Consider the following 23,835-nt stretch of genomic DNA (forward strand, 5'->3'; position numbering starts at 1 on the left):
GTCTGGGGGCAGGACCGGGGGGAGTGTCTGGGGACAGTGCCTGGGGACAGTGCCTGGGGACAGTGCCTGGGGGCAGTGTCTGGAGCACTGTCAGGATACTTACCGGATATAATCCTCCCCCCCCCCCCCTGGGGCTGTATTAACTGTGCCCCCCCCCCCCCCCCCCCCCCTCCTCCACTCCCCCTGTTCTCTTTACCACATCCCCGTTTGTCAAGCCAACATGACATCACGTCAGCCGGGTTGGGGGGGGGGGGGGGGGGGGGGGGGGGGGCAACATGACATCACGTCAGCCGGGTTGGGGGGGGATAACTCAGATGAAATGTGTGACCTGACATTGTGTTAATGGTATTAGGACGGAAGTTGAGATTTTTGTTCAACCTTCCAACCAGACAGATTGCAAAAGGAGTGGGAGGCTGTGAAGTACCAAGTGTACATTCTGAGTGTGTTTCTGTGCATCAGTGACAGTGAGTAACACCGGGGCAGACCCATCCTTTGAAAAAACGCTGTGATGCAGATACTAACTATCTGAACACTCAAGAGCTTTTAGTCAATGGTAACACTGCATCAACCCCCTCCATCCACTCTCACAGAGGATTAACATGGAACACAGGTTGAATGTTGGGTCACAATTTCACGTTTCACACGGGTGAGAATGTAACCCATGGCCTGTGATTCCACCGGACTGGATCTAAGATAAATTGAAGGTCTGCCTCCCCATGACCTTACCAGCAACAGCCGTCCACATGATTGTCACATGGAAACATTCTTCCCTACACCTGTGTTCTAATTTATTTTCACCAGTCTTAGCTCAAATTCCTTGTTCCAGTATCTTAACGTATCTTCAGTAGAGTCTGAACTTGCTGCATGAACGGTGCTGAATATAATTTTATGATTACTCTTCAGTTCATGTGTGTCACTGGCAATTTGCTATTTGTTGCCCATCACTAGTTGTCGTGGAGAAGTTGATATTCTACCTGCCCCGCGGTGTCCATGTGGTGTGGGTACCCCCAAATGCTGTTGGGAGGGAGATCCTGGAGTTTGCCACAGTGAAGGAATGAAGATACAGGCCCCGATCTAACCCTGTATCTAACCCGGACCCCGGTGTAAAAGCCTTTTGGGGAATCTTGGGTGGGATTCTCCGCTACCCCGCGAGGCGGGCCGTTCAGGCGCCGAGGAGTGGCGTGAACCACTCAGGCGTCGGGCCACCCGGAAGGTGCGGAATCCTCCGCACCTTCAGGGGCTAGGCCAGCGCCATCGGAGTTGGCATCGTGCCAACCGGCACCGAAGGGCCTCCGCCGGCCGGCGTGAGTTGGTGCATGCGCGGGAGCGCCCCCGTCAACCCAGCGCATGCGCAGTAGAGTTATTCTCCGTGCCGGCTATGGCGGACCGTTAAGCGGCCGGCGCAGAGGGAAAGAGTGCCCTCACGGCACAGGCCCGACCGCGGATCGGTGGGCCCCGATTGCAGGCCAGGCCACCGTGGGGGCACCCTCCAGGGCCAGATCCCCCCGCGCCTTCCCTGAGGACACTGCAGGCCGCCCGTAGAGCCAGGTCCCGCCGGTACCGACCTGGTTTGATTTACGCCGGTGGTACCTGCCAAAAACAGGTGGCCGCTCGGCCCATCGCGGGCTGGAGAATGGCCGGGGGGGATATTCCTGGTGGGGGATGGGGGGGGGGGGGGGTTGTGTGCTTGGTGGGGCTTGCCGAGGGAAGGGCGTGTTTATGGGGGAGCTCCTCATTTATAGGAGGGACCAAACCTCTCTTAATTTAATTCTGTTTGGATCGAAGGGCGCTCGGGTCTCTTGAAGGATTCACTCCGCTCTCCGGCCTAGCGGGGGGGTCGGAGAATCCCGCCCCATGATGGATTCTCCGCTCCCGCCGCCAATCCCACCTGTCAAAAACATGGGCAGAAAATGCCGGCCATCCTCTTTGGAATCTGTGTTGGTTGCGCCTCACATTCTATTATTTATTTACATACTTGATAATCTCATCTCAGTAAAGAATCTAAAATTGTCCCGAATGCCCACTAACTGTCCTAATGACCCCCGAACATCTCAGCTTAAATCTCTCCAATGAGCCTGGAATAATTCCCCTGATCTCTCCTGTGCACATACCGCTCAGATCTATCACCAGGAACAGGTCGTAGGTTTCACATCCTTTCTGTGTCAGGCTGGCCCAGGATGGACATTTTGATGATCCTCCTTTTCGGGTGGAATCTTGAACGGTGCAGGTAAATACCATTGAGTGATCTGGCTTCACAGCAAATGCCTTATCTTCATTTAATTTGCATTTCTGACACTGCAGTTTCCCTTTCCGATTCTTTTTCCGATTCTTTTTCTGAGGACCGATATTTTCGCAATCACCGTCTCCACGTTGTTTTCCACATGTTTCCATAGTTGCTGTTTCAGGACTGAAATCACTCATTGTGCACAAGGTTTTTACAGACCCAGCACCGGTACATTGTAGAATGGTGACATCTCCTGATCTTCGGGGGAAGAGATAGGTGGATCCTGCAGGGAAAAGGACAGAATCAGATGAAGATAAATAACATTCCACGCAGAAGGATAATTAAATCTCAATGCCAATCAAAGCCTCGCACAGTAAACGTAAAATTGTAATTTTTGTTACACCACACAACGAGCTGCACAGTTAATTGCTGTTCCATTCATAAATCTTTGCAATCTATCAATATTTGCCAATTCAGAGCAATAGATTTTACAGAATTTACAGTGCAGATGGAGGCCATTCGGCCCATCGAGTCTGCACCGACTCTCGGAAAGAGCACCCTGCCCAAGCCCATACCTCCACCCTATCCCCATAACCCAGTAACCCCACCTAACACTAAGGGCAATTTGGACACTACGGGCAATTTAGCGTGGCCAATCCACCTAACCCGCACATCTTTGGACTGTGGGAGGAAACCGGAGCACCCGGAGGAAACCCACGCACACACGGGGAGAACGTGCAGACTCCGCACAGTGACCCAAGCTGGGATTCGAACCTGGGACCCTGGAGCTGTGAAGGATTTGTGCTAACCACTGTGCTACCGTGCTGCCCTGAATAGACTGACTTTTTCCTGAAGGTAAATAATAATAATGCAACTTCGATCATCATCCTCTCTAAATTTTAAATTGTATTAATTTACAGGATGTGGCGTCACTGGCTTGGGCGGTGTTTATTCCCCATCCCTAACTGCCCTTGAGATGATGGTGGTGAGCACAGTGCTGCTTCAGTGGGATTTCCACAACTTTGACCCAGTGGCAGTGAAGGAACAGAGAAAGGTGGATCCTGCAGGGAGAGGACAGAACCAGATGGAGATAAATAACATTCCACAGAGGAAATATCATTCCAATTCTGTCATCTCCCCTTGATATTCAATGGCAACAATATTCTCGAGATTACCATTGTTGCTCGTTGTGTTCTCTCTTTAATTGTCTCTGTTTATGGCGGCTAATATGGTCGCCGTTCTTAATTCTAATTACGTTTGCTCAAGAGTCGCCAGGTATCTCTCGATACCACCACAAGGTTCAAAACCGAATACTGATCAAAGACTCGATACACCAGTTAGTAAGTTCGAAATCAATGCTCATTTATTTACACACACAGTCAAATATACTCATGCACAAAACTGTACCAACTAAACTATCACTACTACTAAAGCCTATACTTAGCTTCAGGCGCCCACTCAGTCAGAGGAACAATGGCCGTTGTCCGGTTCTGAGGCTGCTGGGGTTGAGCTGGTACGGAATAGCAGATAAGAGCGTCTGCCTCATAGCGTGCATTGACTTTGGACTTACCTGTTCTGGTGCAGCTGCTAGGCAGCTCTCTCCTCACTGAGAGCCAAGGCCAAGAGAGCGATTCTCTCTCGGGGGCTTCTTCTTATACCCAAAGGGGGCTTCGCGCGCTTTTGGGCGGGCCTTGAACTTGGTTCCAATTAATTGGACTGCATCTAGATCATTCCTATCGATTTCCTCCAATAAAGGGGTGGCTGCCCTGATCGCTGGGCGGGCCCTAGGTGGCCGTTGGCCTGCTTTGTTCTAGTCTCCTCTGGCACCGGGGTGTCTGCCTTAGTATCGTTTACCTAAATGTTACCCTTTTGTCCCCGGAGATGGCCCATTAGTATGGCAATGGCTTTGCAGTATCGGCCTAGTCTGGGAGCTACAGCTCCAATCAACAGACAAACCTTGCACCTGCTTGCTTTCTCAGCATTGTCCATTTTCCCTGCATTCTTTGTAAAGTGTCCATTTTGTAATCGTGACGTGGCCGTCCCAGATGGCCACACCATTGACCATTGACTGAAGCTCAGTTGGCTGGACAGCTGGTTTGTGATGCAGACCAAGGCTAATAGTGCAGTTCAATTCCGGTACTGGCTGAGGTTATTCATGAAACTCAACCTTGTCCCTCGCCTGAGGTATGGTGACCCTTAGTTTAAGTCACCACCAGCCAGCTCTTCGCCCCTCAAAGGGGGAAGCAGCCTATGGTCATCTGGGACTATGGCAAGGTTACCTTTTACATCAAACTGGCTTCCAAGAGCAGGAATTACAAGGCTGGGAATTCTGTGGTGTGTAACTCACCCCCATGACCTTCAAAACCTTTCCACCATCTGTAAAACAGGTCAGGAGTTGAATTTTGACACAGAAACATGAATATTGCATAGAACAGTACAGCACAGTACAGCCCCTTCGGCCCACGATGTTGTGCCGACCATTTATCCTAATCTAAGATCAACCGAACCTACACTCCATCAATTTACCGCTGTCCATGTGCCTGTCCAAGAGTCACTTAAATGTCCCTAATGACTCTGACTCCACCACCTCTGCTGGCAGTGCATTCCACGCACCCACCACTCTCTGTGTAAAGAACCGACCTCTGACATCTCCCCTATACCTTCCTCCAATCACCTTAAAATTATGTCCCCCCGTGACAGCCATTTCCGCCCTGGGGAAAAGAATATTGCTGCAAAGTCAGGGTGAAGGGGATGTATAAACGTGGCAGAATGTGATGAAAATTTGGATTCAATAATACTGAACCATTACTTCTATAAGTATTGTATTTAATTGTGGTTCTTTGCCAGAACTAACTGGCCAACTCACTCTCTCTACAGTCCTGTTTCTTTCACAACTTCAAATACTTATCTAATTCTCAGTTAAAAGATGAATGATCTCTGCTTCAACCACTGCTTGTCAAAGCATTCCATTGCCCCCACTCTCTGTGTAAAGAATTGCTCCTAGTCTCTCCTCACTCTCTGAATCAAACTGATGGTCCATGATCGCACCATGATAAAGTAACACAGCAAACACCATCATTTGACTGTGTTAAACATCTACACAAGAACAGCAATGATTTATATCCTTTTTGTCCAGATGAGGAATATGTTGAAGATTAATGGAGACTATTCGTCCTTACCTGCAACATGTTGGAACAGGAGAAAAAGACCCAGAAACAAAGTATCGAGAGCCATTTCAAATTCCACACCGTCTTTGCTCGGTGAAGAAGTAAAAAAACAGCAGCATGGGGAATTACGAATATTGGTCAAAACGGATTATTTTCTACTACCCGAGTGGTAGGTTCGCCCTCACATCCTGATCTGTGAGAAAGAGAAGTTGGACTTGCTTCCTGTTTGACCAACTCTGATGAAATGTGTGGCCTGACGTTATGTTAATGGTATTGGGACGGAAGTTGAGATTTTTGTTCAACCTCCCAACCAAAGAAATGACAAAAGGTGTAGGAGGCTGTGAAGTACCAAGTGTATGTTCAGAGGGTGTTGCTGTGTTTCAGGTTCCATCCCGCTCTGAGTCACTGTCCGTGTGGAGTTTGCACATTCTCCCCATGTCTGCGTGGGTTTCACCCCCACAACCCAAAGATGTGCAGGATAGGTGGATTGACCACGCTAAATTGCCCCTTAATTGAAAAAAAAATAATTTGTATATAAAAGAAAGGGGGATCATTACACCAGTGAAAAATAATTGGGCACTCTAAATTTAAATTAAAAAAAAACATTCTTCCCAACATCTGTGTTCAAATTTATTTTCACCCGGCTTAGTTCAAACTCCTTCTTCAAATTATCTCAATGTATCTTCAGAGAGTCTAAACTTGCTGCATGAACGGTGCTCAATATAATTTTGTGATTACTCTTCAGTTCAAGGATATTACTGGCAATTTGCTATTTGTTGCCCATCACTAGTTGTCGTGGAGAAGTTGATGGAGAATATTCTACCTGCCCCGCGGTGTCCATGTGGTGTGGGTACTCCCACAGTGCTGTTAGCAAGGGAGATCCTGGGGATTGCCACAGTGAAGGAATGAAGATAAAGGGCCCGATCTACCAGCCGCAGTGCGCCAGGCGTGAATATGAGTGAGTCGGTTAGCTAGTGGGAGAGGCCAAAATTGGGAACCACGCTGGGCAGCGATTGGTTTCTGATCTAACTGGCCTGTTCCCGTTGGCAAGATCCAGATCCCGCTGCGGCGTAGTGAGAAACCAATAATCACTGATTAAGACCAATCATTAATGTGAAGGACTCCCTATCGCAGTGTTTTCAAACTTTTTTTCACTTTTACCAACCGACGGACCTTTGGGACCCACTCCAGCCAACATTCGCAACCCACGCCGGCCAACCTTAGCGACCCACGCCGGCCGACCTTAGCGACCCATGCCAGCCGACCTTTGCGACCCACGCCGGCCAACCTTAGCGACCCACGCCGGCCGACCTTAGCGACCCATGCCAGCCGACATTAGCGACCCACGCCGGCCAGCCTTAGCGACCCACGCCGGCCAACCTTAGCAACCCATGCCTGCCGACCTTAGCGACCCACACCGGCCGACCTTTGCGACCCACCATTATTGCTTACCTTTAAAGCGGCAGGTGAGCCTGTTTGGTCCTCATGATCTCACTTGCTTCGTCATTCAATGTTACATTTCTGCGAAGTCTGACGTCAGCTGACGATTTAAGTTCTTGCTGCATCCTTTGAAAAAAATCAAGAACTTTGTCTTAGTCTTCAAATGCCATTGAATATTTGAGGGTTTTAAACTTTCATTTGCCAGCACCTCCCTGCATATAACACACATGAACTTTGCATCCTGACTTCCATTGGCACAATTAAAGCCATACCTCAAGACATCATCTTTATACTGCTTTGTTTCTGATTTCAGTTTCTTCTTCATTGTTTATTCACCAGAAGTCCTGGAGCTCTGGATACAGCTCACAGCAGCACAGCTTTGTCCTGCTGTGGACTCTCTGTGGAAGCTCTCTCCAGCAGATTCTGTTGTGAGATCCTGGGCAGTTTGTGTCTCTGCCTCTCTCTTCCTTATTACAAAATATTCCATCTTCAGTTCTTCACACAGTCCTGTTGCTTGCTTGCTGGCAGCTACAAAAAGGAGGAATCTCTCCTCCATGACTTTCCGCCCAAAGCACAGGCGCACAGGGAGCGTGACATCATATATGTGCTGGGCGCATGACCTTCTCTCAGCTGCTGCCTCTCGCGGAAAGACTCATTATTCATACTTAAAGGTCTGTCGCAGCCGGCATTCTTTTTTTTACTTTGAAACTTTATTACCAATACCTCATTTTTCTAAGTTTTCCAAGTGAAACAATTTCAGTTGAACATGCACATCCTTACATTTACACACAAACTTTGTTTTAAATATATTCCCATTTCTTTAGAAATTTGAACAAGTATAGAAAATGTATGATCTTGTTTTTATTTTGCAAACTATGACTTTAGCCGAGACGAAGTAACTTGTCAAACACACACAATGTCACAATATTTCTTACCGGTTCCACTGCATTGCACCATCCAAACATCCAAGTCATCTCCTTCTCCATTCTTACGAAAAGCACTTCAACACTTACATCCTGGATTCCAGAGAGTGGTTACACAAAGTGATGACTGTGTAGCTTTCTTCCTGACATGTGTCAGCTGCTTTGACTGGCCTCATTTGATCGGTGTTCCTGGCTGACAAACCTGGCCTGGTTTCCCTCTCACTGTCCAGTAGCTGCATCCACCCCAGTCACAGACTGCTGACCACTTCCCAATCAGTACTTCCTGTCCTGGGGGGTGCAAGCGGTCATTGTGCTGGCCAATGAACAGCTTCACCATGGAGCCGCAGAATGCATACGGCGGATCAGTGTGGGGGAACGAGCGGCAGTCACGTGGCTGTTGTTTAGAACACCTATTTAAACATGTGAAACTAGCACAATGGCTACTGTGGGGATCCGAGGAGGGGAGTAGCCATCTTCAAAACTGGGAAGTCAGCCCGGGGGCACCGGGTCCACTGACCCACTGCTCGGGGGGAGGCGGAGCCACCGGGGGGAGGGGGATGGGGGGGAGGAGATAGGCTCGGTTGGGAGGGTGGGCCGCCATCGTTGGGGGAGGGTTGCCCCTGGGCTGGGGGGGGGGGGGGGGGGTGAGAGGGGTCAGCGCCCAGGGGTATGCCATGCCACTCCCCTGGACCATTTATACCCATAACTTGGGCAGCTCCAGCTGCTGCCTGTCTGTCCCACCGAACAGCCCCTGACAGAGCTCCGTCCGTGGTAATTTGGTGAAGGTCACTTTAACCCTCACAGACCATGGCAACCATTGGCCGCACAGCTGAAGGCTTTTAAAAAAACAAAACATTTTTCTCTAAATTTAGATTACCCAATTATGTTTTTCCAATTAAGCAGCAATTTAGCGTGGCCAATCCACCCACCCTGCACATCTTTAGGTTGTGGGGGTGAGACACAAGCAGACACGGGGAGAATGTGTAAACTCCACACGGACAGTGACCCGGGGCCGTGATCGAGCCTGGGTACTCGGCGCCATGAGGCAGCAGTGCCAACCACTGCGCCACCATGCTGCCCTTGCTGAAGCTAATGGTGAATTGGCAATTCTCGGAATGTAAGCACCTCAAAGCTCCCAAGTGGATCCGCGTGGGTGGACGTGACATGACGCAGGCAATTGTTACTGTCTAGCATCCCAATCAGAATGTGAGGCCTGGACACGTGTCCTGAACTCCGGAAGCATCAACACCACAGAGGCAGCAGTCAAAGTTAGACCACCCAAGAGCTGGGACCCAGCACTGGTGCCAAGACCACAAGGACATAGCACATGTGCATTACCCTCTCCTTGTTGATACAGAGCCTCCAGCGACCCATGAGGTCCAACGTCTATTCGATGGACGAGCGATGCCTGCACACCATTGGCCGTCACTGGCCTCGGTCTCAACCTGTCCTGATGGGCGGCCGTTTCTTTTGGGTGTGAGATAGGACCCTGCACGTGAACCGCCGCGAACAGAGGGTGGGTGTGTGGAGCAGGGAGGGAACCAGTGTCTGGTCCAGGTCATGTTTCCAGCAGATGTCTGGGGTACAGGGTCTGAGGTCCACTGCCCAGAGGCCTCTGATGGGGCGAGGGGTGTGTGTGCAGGGCGTGTTGCATGACACCCTGAGAGATGGCAGGGAATGTAATGGTTAGGCCGCTTGAGGGCTCAGAGAGCACAGGGTGGAAGCCATACTGATTGTCAGTCTCATGCTATCTCCAATTCCTTACAGATATTATATGATGGATCATATTTTGGATCCTGCGCAAGTTGCCCTCGTGGTGGTGTTGGAAACCCAGGAGGTAGACAGCAAAGAAGGCAGTGGCAGCACCGTTTACACAGACTCAAAGTGAAGATTCACATGCAGGGTCCTGTCCCACACCCGGAGGAAACGGCCGTCCATCAGGACAGGGAGGGATCGAGGCCAGTGACGGCCAATGGTGTGCAGACGCCACTCATCCTTTGAATATCCTTTGAACGGGGCTGTTTAGCTCACAGGGCTAATCGCTGGCTTTGAAAGCAGACCAAGGCAAGCCAGCAGCACGGTTCGATTCCCGTAACAGCCTCCCCGAACAGGCGCCGGAATGTGGCGACTAGGGGCTTTTCACAGTAACTTCATTTGAAGCCTACTCGTGACAATAAGCGATTTTCATTTCGAATAGACATTGGTCCTCGTGGGCCTCAGGAGGCTCTGTCTCAACAAAGACGGTAAGACACATGTGCTATGTCCTTGTGGACTTGTGGAGGATACCCACTCCTGGTGGCTGTCAAGGTCACCACAGCCCTGAATCTTTACACCTCGGGTTCATTCCAGGGCTCGAGCAGGGAATTGTGTGGCATATCCCAACCTACAGCCCAAAAGTGCATCCATGAAGTCATGGATGCCCTGTTTACCCGGCAGCTGACTACATAAACTTTGACCTGGATCAGGCCCATCAAGATGCCCAGGCAGCAGGATTCTCCACCATCATTGGGATGCCCCAGGTCAATGGGGTAATAGATGGTACGCATGTCGCCATGCATGCACTGGGCGGTCCGCGATTTACCTTCATCAACAGGAAGGAATTCCACTCCCTAAACTTCCGACTTATATGCAACTACCACCTCAAGATCATGCACATGTGTGTACGCATCCCAGGGAGTGTGCACAACAGCTATATCCTGGGGCAGTCGGAGATCACTGGCATCTTCGAGGGACATCCCAGGGTGACTGGCTGGTTCTTGGGGGATAAGTGGTATCTTCTTCGGACCAGGCCAATGACACCAGTACAGAGACCAGAGACCAATGCAGATACTCGATATAACGAGGCCCATGTGGCCAGCCGGGCTGTCATTGAGCGGTGCATCGGACTGCTGAAAAGTCGGTTTTGTTGACTCAACCGCTCTGGGGTGAACTGCAACATGTCCGGGAGGGTCGCCTGCTTCATGGTGATCTCCTGTGCCCTCCACAACCTTCCACAGCAGCAGGGCGACGTGCTAGAAGGTGGAGGAGGAGGAACATGCGGCCACCTCCGAGAATGGGGACAAGGAGGAACCAGAGGTTGGGCCCAGGGAGGACCCATGGGACCAGCCAGAGGGTAACGGCAGGAGGTGGTGGTGAGGGATTGGCATGGCCAAAGGACCAGGGAGGCCTCATTCTCATAGCACCTGCTTTGTCTGTCATATCTCCCCCTCTCTCCTTCCCACCCACTGTCCCCCATACCCGTGCTCCACCCAGTCTGCCTCCACTTCTCTTTCCCTTCCCCCCCCCGACCATCCCTCCACCCACCAATTACCAGTCACCGCATCCCCCCTTCCCCTGTCCCACCCTCCCAGGGTCTGTGTTCCATCACTTCAGGGAGATGAGCCTGTGTCAGCACTGTTAGCGCCTCAATATACAAGTCAGGATGGTGATGATAACCTGCTGTGAACTGAGCTCTGTCCTATGCCACAGTCTGACTCCTGTCTTTCTGCCTGAGAGCACGTTCACACCCATCACCTGCACGTGTGATGTACCATCAATTGGACGCGAGACACGATGAAGATCCAAACTGTGGCTTTAATCAGCTAGTTGTTAGCCCGGTGGTCGACTACAGAGAAAGACCGACCGCCGGGAAACCTGGGTACTTATACCCTGCCTTGGAGGCGGGGTCTACTTGCCTCTCGACCAATTGGTGAGCAGTCACATGACTAGTCCCAGCCAATCAGACGAGAGGCACATGACCAGCCAGAGCCAATGGGAAACCAATGCTCTGCACCAATGGCAGTGCTCCCACTCATAACACCACATTCATCCCTTGTGGAGGAACAAGGCGGGGGGGTGTGTGAGGGGAAGAGAGAGGGGTGGTCCGAGGACTGGTGGTATGAGTAGAGATAATCGAAGATATGGGCTGCCCACTGGCTCGTGGCAAAAATAAACAATACTACATTAGGATGCAAAACAAATTACAATAGAGTCCAATAAGGTCCCATGGTTGCATCAGATGGTCACGATCAGCCTGTCGGGTGCCTGTGATGTTCTGGTGGACCATCGCAGTGGAGCCGGTGACGTTGGGCCGATGGTCGTCCTTGCCTCTGGGAGCATCGGTCGTAGATGTGTCTCCGTACCACGGGCCGGTGGTGGAGACGCTGTAATTGGGGAAGGGGGGGGTATATGTGCTGGGTCGTGGGGGCGCGGGGGGCGCTTGGGGGAATTGGGGTTGGGGGGGCGGGTGTTGATGGAAGAGGAGAAGGCCGCACGCCAGCGGGTGCCAGGTCCCGGAGTGAGACCGTATCCTGCCGATCGTCGGGATACTCCACGTACGCATACTGCGGGTTGGCATGGAGTAACTGGACTCGCTCAACCAACGGGTCGGACTTGTGCACCCGCACCTGCTTCTGGAGCTAGATAGGCCTGGGAGTGGCCAGCCAGGTCGGGAGAGGGGATCCTGAGGACGACTTCCTGGGGAAAACAAGAAGACGTTCATGAGATGTTTGATTAGTGGTAGTACAGAGGAGAGACCGGATTGAATGCAGGGCGTCGGGGGTGACCTCTTGCCAACGGGGCATAGGGAGATCTCTGGACCGTAGAGCCAGCAGGATGGTCTTCCAAATGGTGCCATTCTCCTGCTCGACCTGACCGTTACCCCGGGGGTTACCCCTGGTTGTCCTGCTGGAGGCTATGCCCCTGCTGAGCAGGAATTGACGCAGTTCGTCACTCATAAAGGAGGTAGAAGTGCGGTTTGCACTCGGCGCAGACGTGGCAGTCCCTGGTGAGGGTCCTGACTTCCTCAACGGAGTAGGGCAGGTTGCGGGTCTTAATAAAATGGTAAAAACGGGTGACCCCTGGATGGCAGAGGTCCATATGGAGGGAGCGGAGGCGGTCAATCTGCGCGCTGGCACAGGTACCGCGGGTTAGGGCATCGGAAGGCTCGTTGAGCTTCCCAGGACGATACAAGATATCGTAGTTGTACGTGGACAACTTGATCCGCCACCGCAAGCTCTTGTCGTTCTTGATCTTGCCCCTCTGTGCATTATCGAACATGAAAGCTACTGATCGTTGGTCTGTGAGGAGGGTAAACCTCCTGCTGGCCAGATAGTGCTTCCAATATCGCACAGCTTTGACTATGGCCTGTGCCTCCTTTTCCACCGAGGAGTGGCGGATTTCGGAAGCGTGGCGGGGTCGTGAGAAGAAGGCCACGGGTATGCCTGCTTGGTTCAGGGTGGCCGCCAGAGCTACGTCAGATGCGTCGCTCTCGACCTGGAATGGGAGGGACTCATCGATAGCATGCTTCGTGGCCTTTGCGATATCCGCTTTGATGCGGCTAAAGGCCTAGCGGGCCTCCATCGACAGGGGAAAAGAGGTGGACTGGATGAGGGGGCGGGCTTTGTCGGCGTAATTGGGGACCCACTGGGCGTAATATGAGAAGAAGCCCAGGCAGCGTTTGAGGGCTTTGAGGGAGTTGGGGAGAGGGAGTTCCATCAGGCGGCGCATGCGTTCGGGGTCGGGGCCTATCACTCCGTTCGCACTACGTAGCCGAGGATAGCTAGACAGTCGGTGCTAAACACGCACTTATCCTTATTGTAGGTTAAATTAAGGAGTTTTGAGGTTCGGAGGAATTTTTGAAGGTTGATGTCATGGTCCTACTGGTCGTGGCCGCAGATGGTGACGTTATCGAGGTACGGGAAGGTAGCCCGTAACCCATGCTTGTCGACCATTCGGTCCATCTCCCGTTGGAAGACCGAGACCCCATTTGTGACACCGAATGGAACCCTGAGGAAGTGGTAGAGGCGCCCATCTGGCTCAAACGCGGTGTACTTGCGGTCACTCGCGCGGATGGGGAGCTGGTGGTAAGCAGACTTAAGGTCCACCGTGGAAAAGACTTTGTATTTCGCAATCCTGTTAACCAGGTCGGAAATACGGGGGAGAGGGTACGCGTCCAGCTGCGTGAACCTGTTGATGGTCTAACTGTAATCAATGACCATCCAGTTTTTCTCCCCAGTCCGAACTACCAGCACTTGGGCTCGCCAGGGACTGTTGCTGGCCTCGATAACGCCTTCCATAAGGAGCCTCTGGACCTCGAACCCGATGAAGGTCCGGTCCTGGGCATTGTATCGTCTGCTCCGAGTGGCGACCGGTTTACAATCTGGGGTGAGATTAGCAAACAAGAAAGGGGAGTCCACTTTGAGGGACTATGTATCATAGAATCTACAGGGCAGAAGGTCATTCGGCCCAGCGAGACTGCACCGGCCCTTGGAAAGAGCACCCTACTTAAGCCGACACCTCCACTCTATCCCCATAACCCAGTAACCCCACCTAACTTTTTTGGATACTGAGGGCAATTTAGCACGGCCAATCCACCGAACCTGCACATTTGGTTGATGATTATCTATGATGTATGGAGGGGACTTTAGCAGTAAATTCATGTGGATTCACTTCATTCCGGTCCTTGTTGTGTGGTGTTCATGTTCCAAACAACATGCATTGTTCCAGAATTAGATTCAAATTCAAAGACTGGAAAATTAGAACAATGGTAATGCAATCTAGAAATAGTTGGAGCTTTTTAACAAATAATTTTCTTGGGATGAGAGCCTTGCTGGCAAGGCTGTCTTTATTGCCCACCTCTAGTTGCCCTTGACAAGGTGATGGTGAACCTTTTCCTTAGACTCCACACTCTGTGTGGTGTAGGTGCACCCACAAAGCTTTGTTGTCAGGAGTTCCAGGGGTTTGAATTTGGGGCGAATGAAGGACAAGCAGCAACAGGAAGAGTGTTGTATGTGTGGATATGGAAGACTTGTGCACCTGTCAGTGTTGGGAAGCCTGGTTGAGTTTGATCATCTCTACCTCAGGGGCCTTGAGCCCGATTGCTGTGTCCTCACTGGGATAATTCCATTTACTCCATTAGCTTGGCATAAAATTCCTGCTTCAATGATAACTCACTTCATCATTTGGTTGACATTTTAAAACAATCTTTATTCAATTACTTCCCGTCACACGGGTTTACATTCTGCATATCACACAGCAGCAATGCGTTGTTCTGGAGTCCTGCCTGGGTTGTGGTGGGGGTTGGTCCTCGTTAGTGGTGTGAAACTCACAGAGAATCAACAGTCAGTTTCACCCTGTGCCAAATTTTCGTTTCAGTCAACATCAAAATTGGCAAAGGCCAGTTTCAGCCTCAAATGAATAACCGGCGCATTCTTCAACTGTGTGATCCCACGCTCTGCGTTGGTGAGATTGGAAACGCAGAATGGGTCGGTCTCTTTGCTTTGTGTTGATAGCCACATAGCCTCAGAACAATCTGTGAAAGCCAAGGAGTTGCTGCCTGTGATTTGATACCATTTACAGAATGCTCCAGAATATTACAGTCTGCACAAAGTCCTGCGTCTCAAACAGCTTTGGGTCTACGGCTGGTGAAACACACTTGCTCCCGAGGGTGGCAATTAACTCTGGTGTTCCGTGTGGTTTCCCTTCTCTGGAAATTCTTGGATGAATAGAAAGAAGACTTCCATCTATATAGAGCCATTCACGACCTCAGGACTTTCCAAGATCTTTACAAATTAGTTTGGATATAATCATTATCATAATGCAGGAAACACAGCAACCAGTTTTCACACAGCAAGTTCCCACAAGCAGCAATCTGATAACGTCCAGATAAAAATCAGCTCTTGATCGTAATGCCACAGGATCTTTTCAGTCCATTTGACAGAGCAGACAGGTTCAGGACATTGCCTTCAACAATGCAACACTCCCTTGGTGCTGCACTGAAGTATCTGCCTCGATTATGTGCTCAAATTCCGAATTGTCGTTCAAATGTCCCGATATCTATTTTCGACCTGTGAAGTATCATAGCAGGAGTGGGAACCTATAAAATCTCCACACAGTCCCAGGTTCAGCATGGCTCCAACAATATTTGTTCATTCGACCTTTTAAAGAGCTTCCCAGTGATAATGGTTTGATTTTCCATTTCCCACACTAGCCTTCATTACAGCCTCCCTCACCTGAGTCACAGTTCTGTGCTGTAAGGCCATGTGAGCTGCCCTGGGGTAAACTCATTCCATGTCACGATGTTGTGAGCAGTCGACAGAGCAGACTATCCCCTCAACGTTCTGGACTGCGTTTCAGCCAGGGTACCAAGGGGCGAAGGGTGAACGGATATGATACTGAAACTACTATCGGTGCAGCATAAACTGACACACAAAGATCACAAGTTCAGGTGATGCAGGAAAAGCAAAGGGTCACGCACTGGAACATTGGGGCCTTTACTGTGTTTGAGGTCCATGCACCTAGTAGGTGTTGAGTGGAGGAAATTGACACTGTGCCAGTTACATTCTGCACCAGTCCTGGGCCTGCTCAATACTGACGATGGAGCATGGAATTTGGATCCGGGTGTAGCACAAAATGCACACACTCAATTTGGCTGGTGACAAGAGAACAGTGGATTGAACCCATAGCTTATTCTGATTATACGAAGCAGCCTGCGGGGTCCCAGACATAATGGGGAGTAAGTTTAGGAGGTGGGTTTATGGGCAGGGACAACATTCGGAGATAGCTAATCTGGTTTAGGCCCTGCTGCAAGCATTAAGTGTCTTATTGGCATATTAAAGAGGCCTAACTCCTGTCTCAGGCAGCTGTCAGAGACCCATTAATATAGCAGCATTGATATGGTGCCAGACATGTTTCTGACAATTTGGGAATGGTGGGTTGGTCCCTGTAATACCTCTCACCAGACTCACCGGGACACCCTGATTCATCTCCCCATGGGACCCATGGAATACAAGCTCCCCCGCTATTGGGCGGAGGCCCATCAGCTGGAGCTCGTAAAGATTGCCTCATAATAGCCGGCCCGGACTGGACCCGGTGTGAGCAGTAGTGACTGGGACCTTGGGATTGCAAGTCACGTTGCAGCCTTTATTTTTGTTGTTGAATTAAACTTCTTTTGGATTATCCTCTCCGGCCTCCTGAGATTTCATAGTCCCCTAAATTGGACTTCATTTGCACTATTATTCAGCAGGAAAAATAGTGTAGCAATAACTAATTCAACCCCTTCAAATGATCCTCCCCCATCCCAACCCCCACCTTTCAGGTGTCCACAGTGGGAAAGTGATCAATATCTAGCTCAGAGCATAAATGTAAAATGTTTGTATATTTGTGAAAAAACTTGGATTGGATTGGATTGGATTTGTTTATTGTCACGTGTACCGAGGTACAGTGAAAAGTATTTTTCTGCGAGCAGATCAACAGATCATTCAGTACATGGGAAGAAAAGGGAATTAAACAAAATTCAAGAAAATACAAGAAAATACATAATAGGGCAACACAAGATATACAATGTAACTACATAAGCACTGGCATCGGATGAAGCAGACAGGGTGTCATGTTAATGAGATCAGTCAATAAGAGGGTCATTTAGGAGTCTGGTGACAGTGGGGAAGAAACTGTTTTTGAGTTGTTCGTGCGTGTTCTCAGACTTCTGTATTTCCTGCCCGATGGAAGAAGTTGGAAGAGTGAGTAAGCCGGGTGGGAGGGATCCTTGATTATGCTGCCCGCTTTCCCCAGGCAGCGGGAGGTGTAGATGGAGTCCATGGATGGGAGGCAGGTTCGTGTGATGGACTGGGTGGTGTTCACAACTCTCTGAAGTTTCTTGTGGTCCTGGGCCGAGCAGTTGCCATACCAGGCTGTGATGCAGCCAGATGGGATGCTTTCTATGGTGCATCTGTAAAAGTTGGTAAGGGTTAATGTGGACATGCCGAATTTCCTTAGTTTCCTGAGGAAGTATAGGCGCTGTTGTGCTTTCTTGGTGATAGTGTCGACGTGGGTGGACCAGGACAGATTTTTGGTGATGTGCACCCCGACGAATTTGAAACTGCTAACCAGCTCCACCTCGGCCCCGTTGATGCTGACAGGGGTGTGTACAGTACTTTGCTTCCTGAAGTCAATGACCAGCTCTAGTTTTGCTGGCATTGAGGGAGGTTGTTGTCGCTGCACCACTCCACTAGGTTCTCTATCTCCCTCCTATATTCTGACTCGCCGTTATTCAAGATCCGGCCCACTATGTTCGCATCGTCAGCAAACTTGTAGATGGAGTTGGAACCAAGTTTTGCCACGCAGTCGTGTGTGTACAGGGAGTAGAGTAGGGGGCTAAGTACACAGCCTTGCGGGGAACCGGTATTGAGGACTATTGTGGAGGAGGTGTTGGTGTTCATTCTTACTGACTGTGGTCTGTTGGTCAGAAAATCGAGGATACAGTTGCAGAGTGGAGAGCCAAGCCCTAGGTTTTGAAGCTTTGATATGAGCTTGGCTGGGATTATGGTGTTGAAGGCGGAGCTGTAGTCTGATGTAGGAGTCCTTGTTTTCGAGATGCTCTAGGGATGAGTGTAGGGCCAGGGAAATGGCGTCTGATGTGGACCGGTTGCGACAGTATGCGAATTGAAGTGGGTCAAGGCGATCCGGGAGTATGGAGGTGATGCGTTTCATGATCAGCCTCTCTCGTAGCACCGCTATGAATTTAAACTTCTCCTTTCTCCTATAACTGATTAAGCTCAGGTGCCTCCATTTCAGAATAAATAGGGTTTTCTTCCATTTTTAGCGGGCCATGTTTTGGGTCATTTTCCTCCAGGTGGGACTGTGTCTCCGTGTTTCTGAGACTCCCAGTCTCAGGGTAGCTGATCAAAGAGTAATCCTGGTCATCAGATGACACAATGGGATCTTGCTCTTTCAACGGTGACTGGTCATTGAGTTCAGTGGCTGGAGAGGTTTCAACCTGACGCCCATGGTTCAGGTGGTCTTTGCCTAGGTATTAAGAGAGATTGTGTTTAATGAGGCTCGCCAGCAATTGAAGGCAAATAATGACAGCGAACAGTTTAGTTCCATGAGATAAAGGTTTAGGAGCTTTCAACAGTTACAGGTTGGATTGTACTGAAAGATTAAAGCTACTTACGTTTCGCTCCCTGGGTTTCAGTTTTGTCTCCATCACTTCGGAAAGCAGAAAATGAAAAAAGTGAAAACTGAGTCACAAAAGATTCAAGTAATATTTTAACATCTTTCATTGGAGTCTTGATTCAGCCACTTTCTGCCCAAGGTCTGGATTTGAACCCAGCCCAGGCTGAAATTCTCTCATTCACATTGCTCCTCTCTCTCGTTGCTTCTCTGAACCTCTCTGTCTGTCTGTCTGTTTAATTCTCTCCTTGACTTCCTGTGTCTCTCTCGCTGACACTCTGGCCAAAGTGACCAACTGTGGCTGCCGGGGCGGGGGGGGGGATGCGTAGACCTGTGAGGGCAGAGGGGTGGGGTAGGGTGAACTACACGCTACCAGCCCATCCATTCAGTTGCAGGTGATCCCATAACTCAAAACAAAATGCATGCCAGGCCAAATGCATGTGCAGAAACAACCAGCAAAGGAAGGAATTGGGGACAAAATCCTTCCCTGGAAGGCCCGAACCATCAGGATACAGGTGAAAGGCCGAAATACGGGACAGTCCAACCTGGTCAGGATTTTCTGGCCCAACCAATCATCACGGGCAGGGTGGAAAATTTGACAGACCTGCAAAAGATCCATTGACTTTGAACGGGAGCAGAAAATCCCCGACGTGACTGACTTTTATTCCTTGTGTTTCTTTATCTATTTCTCTGATGGACTCCCTCCACTTTTCTCTATCTCCCTTTTCTCTCTCTCTCCCTTCCCTCACGCAGCCTGTCCGTCTGTCTTTGCCTCAGTCTCTATCTCTCTCTCTCTCTCTCTCCATATCTGTCTAACTGTCTGAAATAAAAATAGAAAATGCTGGAAATCCTCAACAGATCTGGCAGCTTGGCTGGAGAGAGAACCAGAGTTAACAATTCAGGGGCAGGATTCTCCGCAAACCGGTGGGGCGGGCCACTCCAGCACAGAGGAGTGGCGTGAACCACGGCGTGAACCACGGTGGGTCGGAGAATCGCCCGGGGCTGGCGTCAATCCCGCCCCAGACATGTCCCGAATTCTCCGCCACCCGTGATTCGGCGGGGGCGGGAATCGCGCTACGCCGGTCAGCGGGCCCCCCGCGGCGATTCTCCGGCCCGCGAAGGGCTAAAGTCCCGCTGCTGACAAGCCTCTCCCGCCGGCGTGGAATAAACCACCTACCTTACCGGGATTGGCAGCGTGGGCGGGTGCCGGGGTCCTGGGGGGGCCGATCTGACCCCGGGGAATGCCCCTACGGTGGCCTGGCCCGCCGATCGGCCGGCGGGCCTGTGCCGTGGGGGCACTCTTTTCCTTCCGCCTTTGCCATAGTCTTCACCATGCCGGAGGCGGAAGAGACCCCCTCCCCTGCGCATGCGCCGGTATGACGTCAACAGCTGCTGACGCTCCGGCGCATGCGCAGACTTACGCCGACCAGCGAAGTCCTTTCGGCCCCGGCTGGCATGGCGCCAAATTCCGCTCATGCCAGCCAGCGGAGCGGGAACCACTCCGGCGTGGGCCTAGCCCCTCAATGTGAGGGCTTGGCCTCTAAAGGTGCGGCGACATCCGCAACTTTGGGGCGGCCCGACGCTGGAGTGGTTCATGCCACTCCAACACGCGGACCCCCCGCCCCGCCGGGTAGGGGAGAGTCCTGGCCCATGTCACTGACCCTTCATCAGGACTGAGGAAAGTGTGAAATGTTATAAGTTCTGAACAACTAAATACAGAGGCAGTGTGGGATGGACAGAAGAACTAAAGGTAACTTCTATTGTAGGGGGAAGGGTAGGGGAGGTTAAGTGACAAAGGTTTCAGGGTAAAATGTCAAAAACCTTAGTAATGGGACAAGCAAAGAAACAAAAGGGGCGCGATTCTCCGCACCTGTGGAGATTCGCGGAAGCCGCCGTGAAAGAGGTCGTCTCTCACGACGGCTTCGGTGCCAGGGACCCGATTCTCCCCCCTGGGCGGGGATAGGCGCAGGGCCCCGGGGTTCTCGGCTGCGCGGCCTTGACGACTGAATGACGCGCGGCTGGCGCCTGTATGACGCCAGACGCGCATGCGCAGGTTGGAGGCTCCAACCTGCGCATGTGCGGATGACGTCATCACGCAGACGGCTCCGACCCGCGCATGCGCGGAGCCGTCTTTTCCCTTACCCACCCCGCAAGACGTGGCGGCTTGATGTTGCGGGCGACGGAGGGAAAATAGTGCGTCCGTTTTGGACGCAGGCCCGACAATTGGTGGGCACCGATCGCGGGCCTGTCCCCTCCCGAGCACGGCCGTGGTGCTCATTACCCAAACGGGCGCCTAGAAGCCCCAAACGGGCTTCTGGCGCCCGTTTCACGACGGCAGCGACCAGGTGTGGTTGCCGCTGTCGTGAAAAGGTCGGGAACGGCCAGCCACTTGGCCCATCGGGCTGGGAGAATCGCCGTTCACCTTGAAAAACGGCGAGCGGCGATTCGGCGAGCCGGTGGGGGGGGGGGGGAGAAACGCGGGGGGGTCGTAAAAAATGTCGGAGGCCCTCCCGCGATTCTCCCAGGCCGCGTGGGGAGCGTAGAATTACGCCCAAGATGTGTCTAGAAGAGGTGTGAATGGCAAAGAACGACACAAAGGAAAAAAATTGCAAATAAAAAAGACACAAAACAAACTGAAGACAGAGGATACAGCTGGAATGTTCTAATTTCTTGACAAAGTGTCAATTTTGGTGGGAAAAGCGGAATGCAGCACAGCGGCTGTGCTGTTGGCTTTTCCTGCCCTATTTTTGACACACTATTAAAAAAACAAATTTAAGGGGTGGAACCCACGATGTCCCGCTGGTAAGGGGAGCTCTGAAGCAATTTCAGCTTTCAAAAGATCAGGGTGCCCTTGACAACAAATAAAAATCCCCCCCCCCCCCCCCCCCCCCCGCAACATCAAACACCCCCCCATCCCCTCACCACTGAATTCCCTCTCTCTAACCCCTAAAACCCCCCCCGACACCTCCCCCACAGAAATTACTCATGCACCCCCCCCCCCCCACCACGGAAACCCCCCACCAGGGACAGCCCTGGCACTGGCTCTTGTGTGTTGAATGGACAATTCAACTTGGGGGGATAATCAGACCTAAAGTCCTGATCTGCAGATTTAAACAGATGTAAACGGGAAACCCCACTTTTAAAGTCGGGATTCCCGTTGTGTCAGTGATGGGGAAAATCGAGTGTGGAAATTCCGTCAGCGCAAAAGCCATTTTGGGGCTCCCGCTTCATTCCCCACCCCCTCTGTTGTTCCTGTCCCCTGAAAACTGGGGTGGGAACTCCTGGTATATGATCTAAAATTGTTGAATTAATTGTTGAGTCCAGAAGGCTATAAAGTTGAAAGATGGGTGCTGTTCCTCGAGCTTGCCTTGAGCTTCACTGGAACATTGCAGCAGGCCAAGGGCCGGGAGGTCAGGGCAAGGTGGAGAATTAAAATGACAAGTAACTGGGAGCTCGGGCTCACACTTACAGACTGAATTGAGGTGTTCTGCAAAATGGTCACCCAGTCTGCATTTGGTGTTCCCCAATGCAGGCCACACAACGAGCAGCAAATACAATATGCTGGCTACATTGTAAATGGTACAAGTAGATTGCTGAAATTAATGTTTGGTGTAATTATGATGCCGGCAGTGGAGGGGAGGCTGAGATAGTGGTAGCGCTGGACGCGGAGAAGGCATTCGATAGGGTGGAGTGGGAGTACCTGTGGGAGACGTTGGAACGGTTTGGGTTTGGGGAAGGGTTTATTAAGTGGGTGAAGTTGCTCTACTCGGCCCCGACGGCGAGTGTGACAAACGGGAGGAGGTCGGAGTATTTCGGGCTCCACCAAGGACCAGGCAGGGATGTCCCCTATCCCCCCTACTTTTCGCACTGGCGATTGAACCGTTGGCGATGGCACTGAGGGGTTCAGGGGGGTGGAGAGGACTGACTAGGGGAGGGGAGGAACATCGAGTATCGCTGTATGCGGATGATCTACTGCTGTACGTGGCAGACCCAGAAGGGGGAATGCCGGAGATAATGGAACTATTAGCAGAGTTTGGGGACTTTTCGGGGTACAAACTAAATTTGGGCAAAAGCGAGGTTTTTGTGATACACCCGGGGGACCAGGAGAGGGTATTGGGAGACTCCCCTTCAAGCGAGCAGCAGGAAGAGCTTTAGGTACTTAGGGGTGCAGGTGGCAAGGAACTGGGGGAACCTCCACAAGTTGAACTTTTCCAGGCTGGTGGAACAGATGGAGGAGAATTTAAGAGGTGGGACATGGTACCGTTGTCGCTGGCGGGGAGGGTGCAGTCAATCAAAATGACGGTCCTCCCAAGGTTCTTGTTTTTATTTCAGTGCTTGCCCATCTTCCCCCTAGGGCCTTCTTCAAAAAGGTGACGAGTAGCATCATGAGCTACGTGTGGGCCATGGCACCCCAAGGGTGAGGAGGGTCTTTTTGGAGCGGAGTAGGGACAGTGGAGGGCTGGCACTACCCAATCTCTCGGGTACTACTGGGCGGCAAATGTGTCAATGGTGCGCAAGTGGATGATGGAAGGGGAGGGGGCAGCTTGGAAACGAATGGAGGGGGCGTCCTGTGGCAACACAAGCCTGGGGCCCTAGTAACGGCACCATGGCCGCTCCCCCCACGAGGTACACCACGAGCCCGGTGGTGGCGGCCACCCTCAAGATGGGGGCAGTGGAGGCGACACAGGGGGGAAATGGGAGGTCTGTTGGCGGCGCCAATAAGAGGGAACCATAGATTTATCCCGGGAACATCGACGGGGATTTCAGAGCTGGTACAGGGTTGGGCATACGGCAGCTGAAGGACCTGTTTATAGAGGGAGGTTTGCGAGCCTGGGAGGGCTGGAGGAGAAGTTTGAGCTCCCCCGGGAAACATGTTCAGATATTTACAAGTGAAGGCATTTGCTAGGCGGCAGGTGGAGGGGTTTCCCCTGCTCCCAGTAAGGGGGCGAGTGATAGGGTGCTCTCGGGGGTCTGGGTCGGAGGGGGGAAGATATCAGACATCTACAAGATAATGCAGGAGGCGGAAGAAGCATCAGGGGAGGAGCTGAAAGCCAAGTGGGAAGGGGAGCTGGGAGAGCAGATAGAAGACGGGACGTGGGCGGATGCACTGGAGAAGGTCAATTCTTCCTCCTCGTGTGCGAGGCTGAGCCAT

At 51.5% G+C, this 23,835-nt stretch overlaps 1 protein-coding gene across 3 annotated transcripts in view; it reads right to left on the reverse strand.

The window, feature by feature from the left end:
* Nucleotides 1-23,835, reverse strand: part of LOC119956792 (putative GPI-anchored protein pfl2) — a 121,116-nt gene that overhangs the window by 66,306 nt on the left and 30,975 nt on the right. The window contains exon 1 of one of the 3 annotated variants that reach the window (XM_038784215.1): nucleotides 2,112-2,239. The exons of the other annotated variants lie outside the window; for them this stretch is intronic. The gene's annotated coding sequence lies outside the window, so the exon portion shown is untranslated. Of the gene's footprint in view, nucleotides 1-2,111; nucleotides 2,240-23,835 lie in introns of those variants that run through there. 3 annotated transcript variants of the gene reach the window in all.

Source organism: Scyliorhinus canicula, chromosome 24, assembly GCF_902713615.1.
Source record: "Scyliorhinus canicula chromosome 24, sScyCan1.1, whole genome shotgun sequence".
NCBI lineage: Eukaryota > Metazoa > Chordata > Chondrichthyes > Carcharhiniformes > Scyliorhinidae > Scyliorhinus > Scyliorhinus canicula.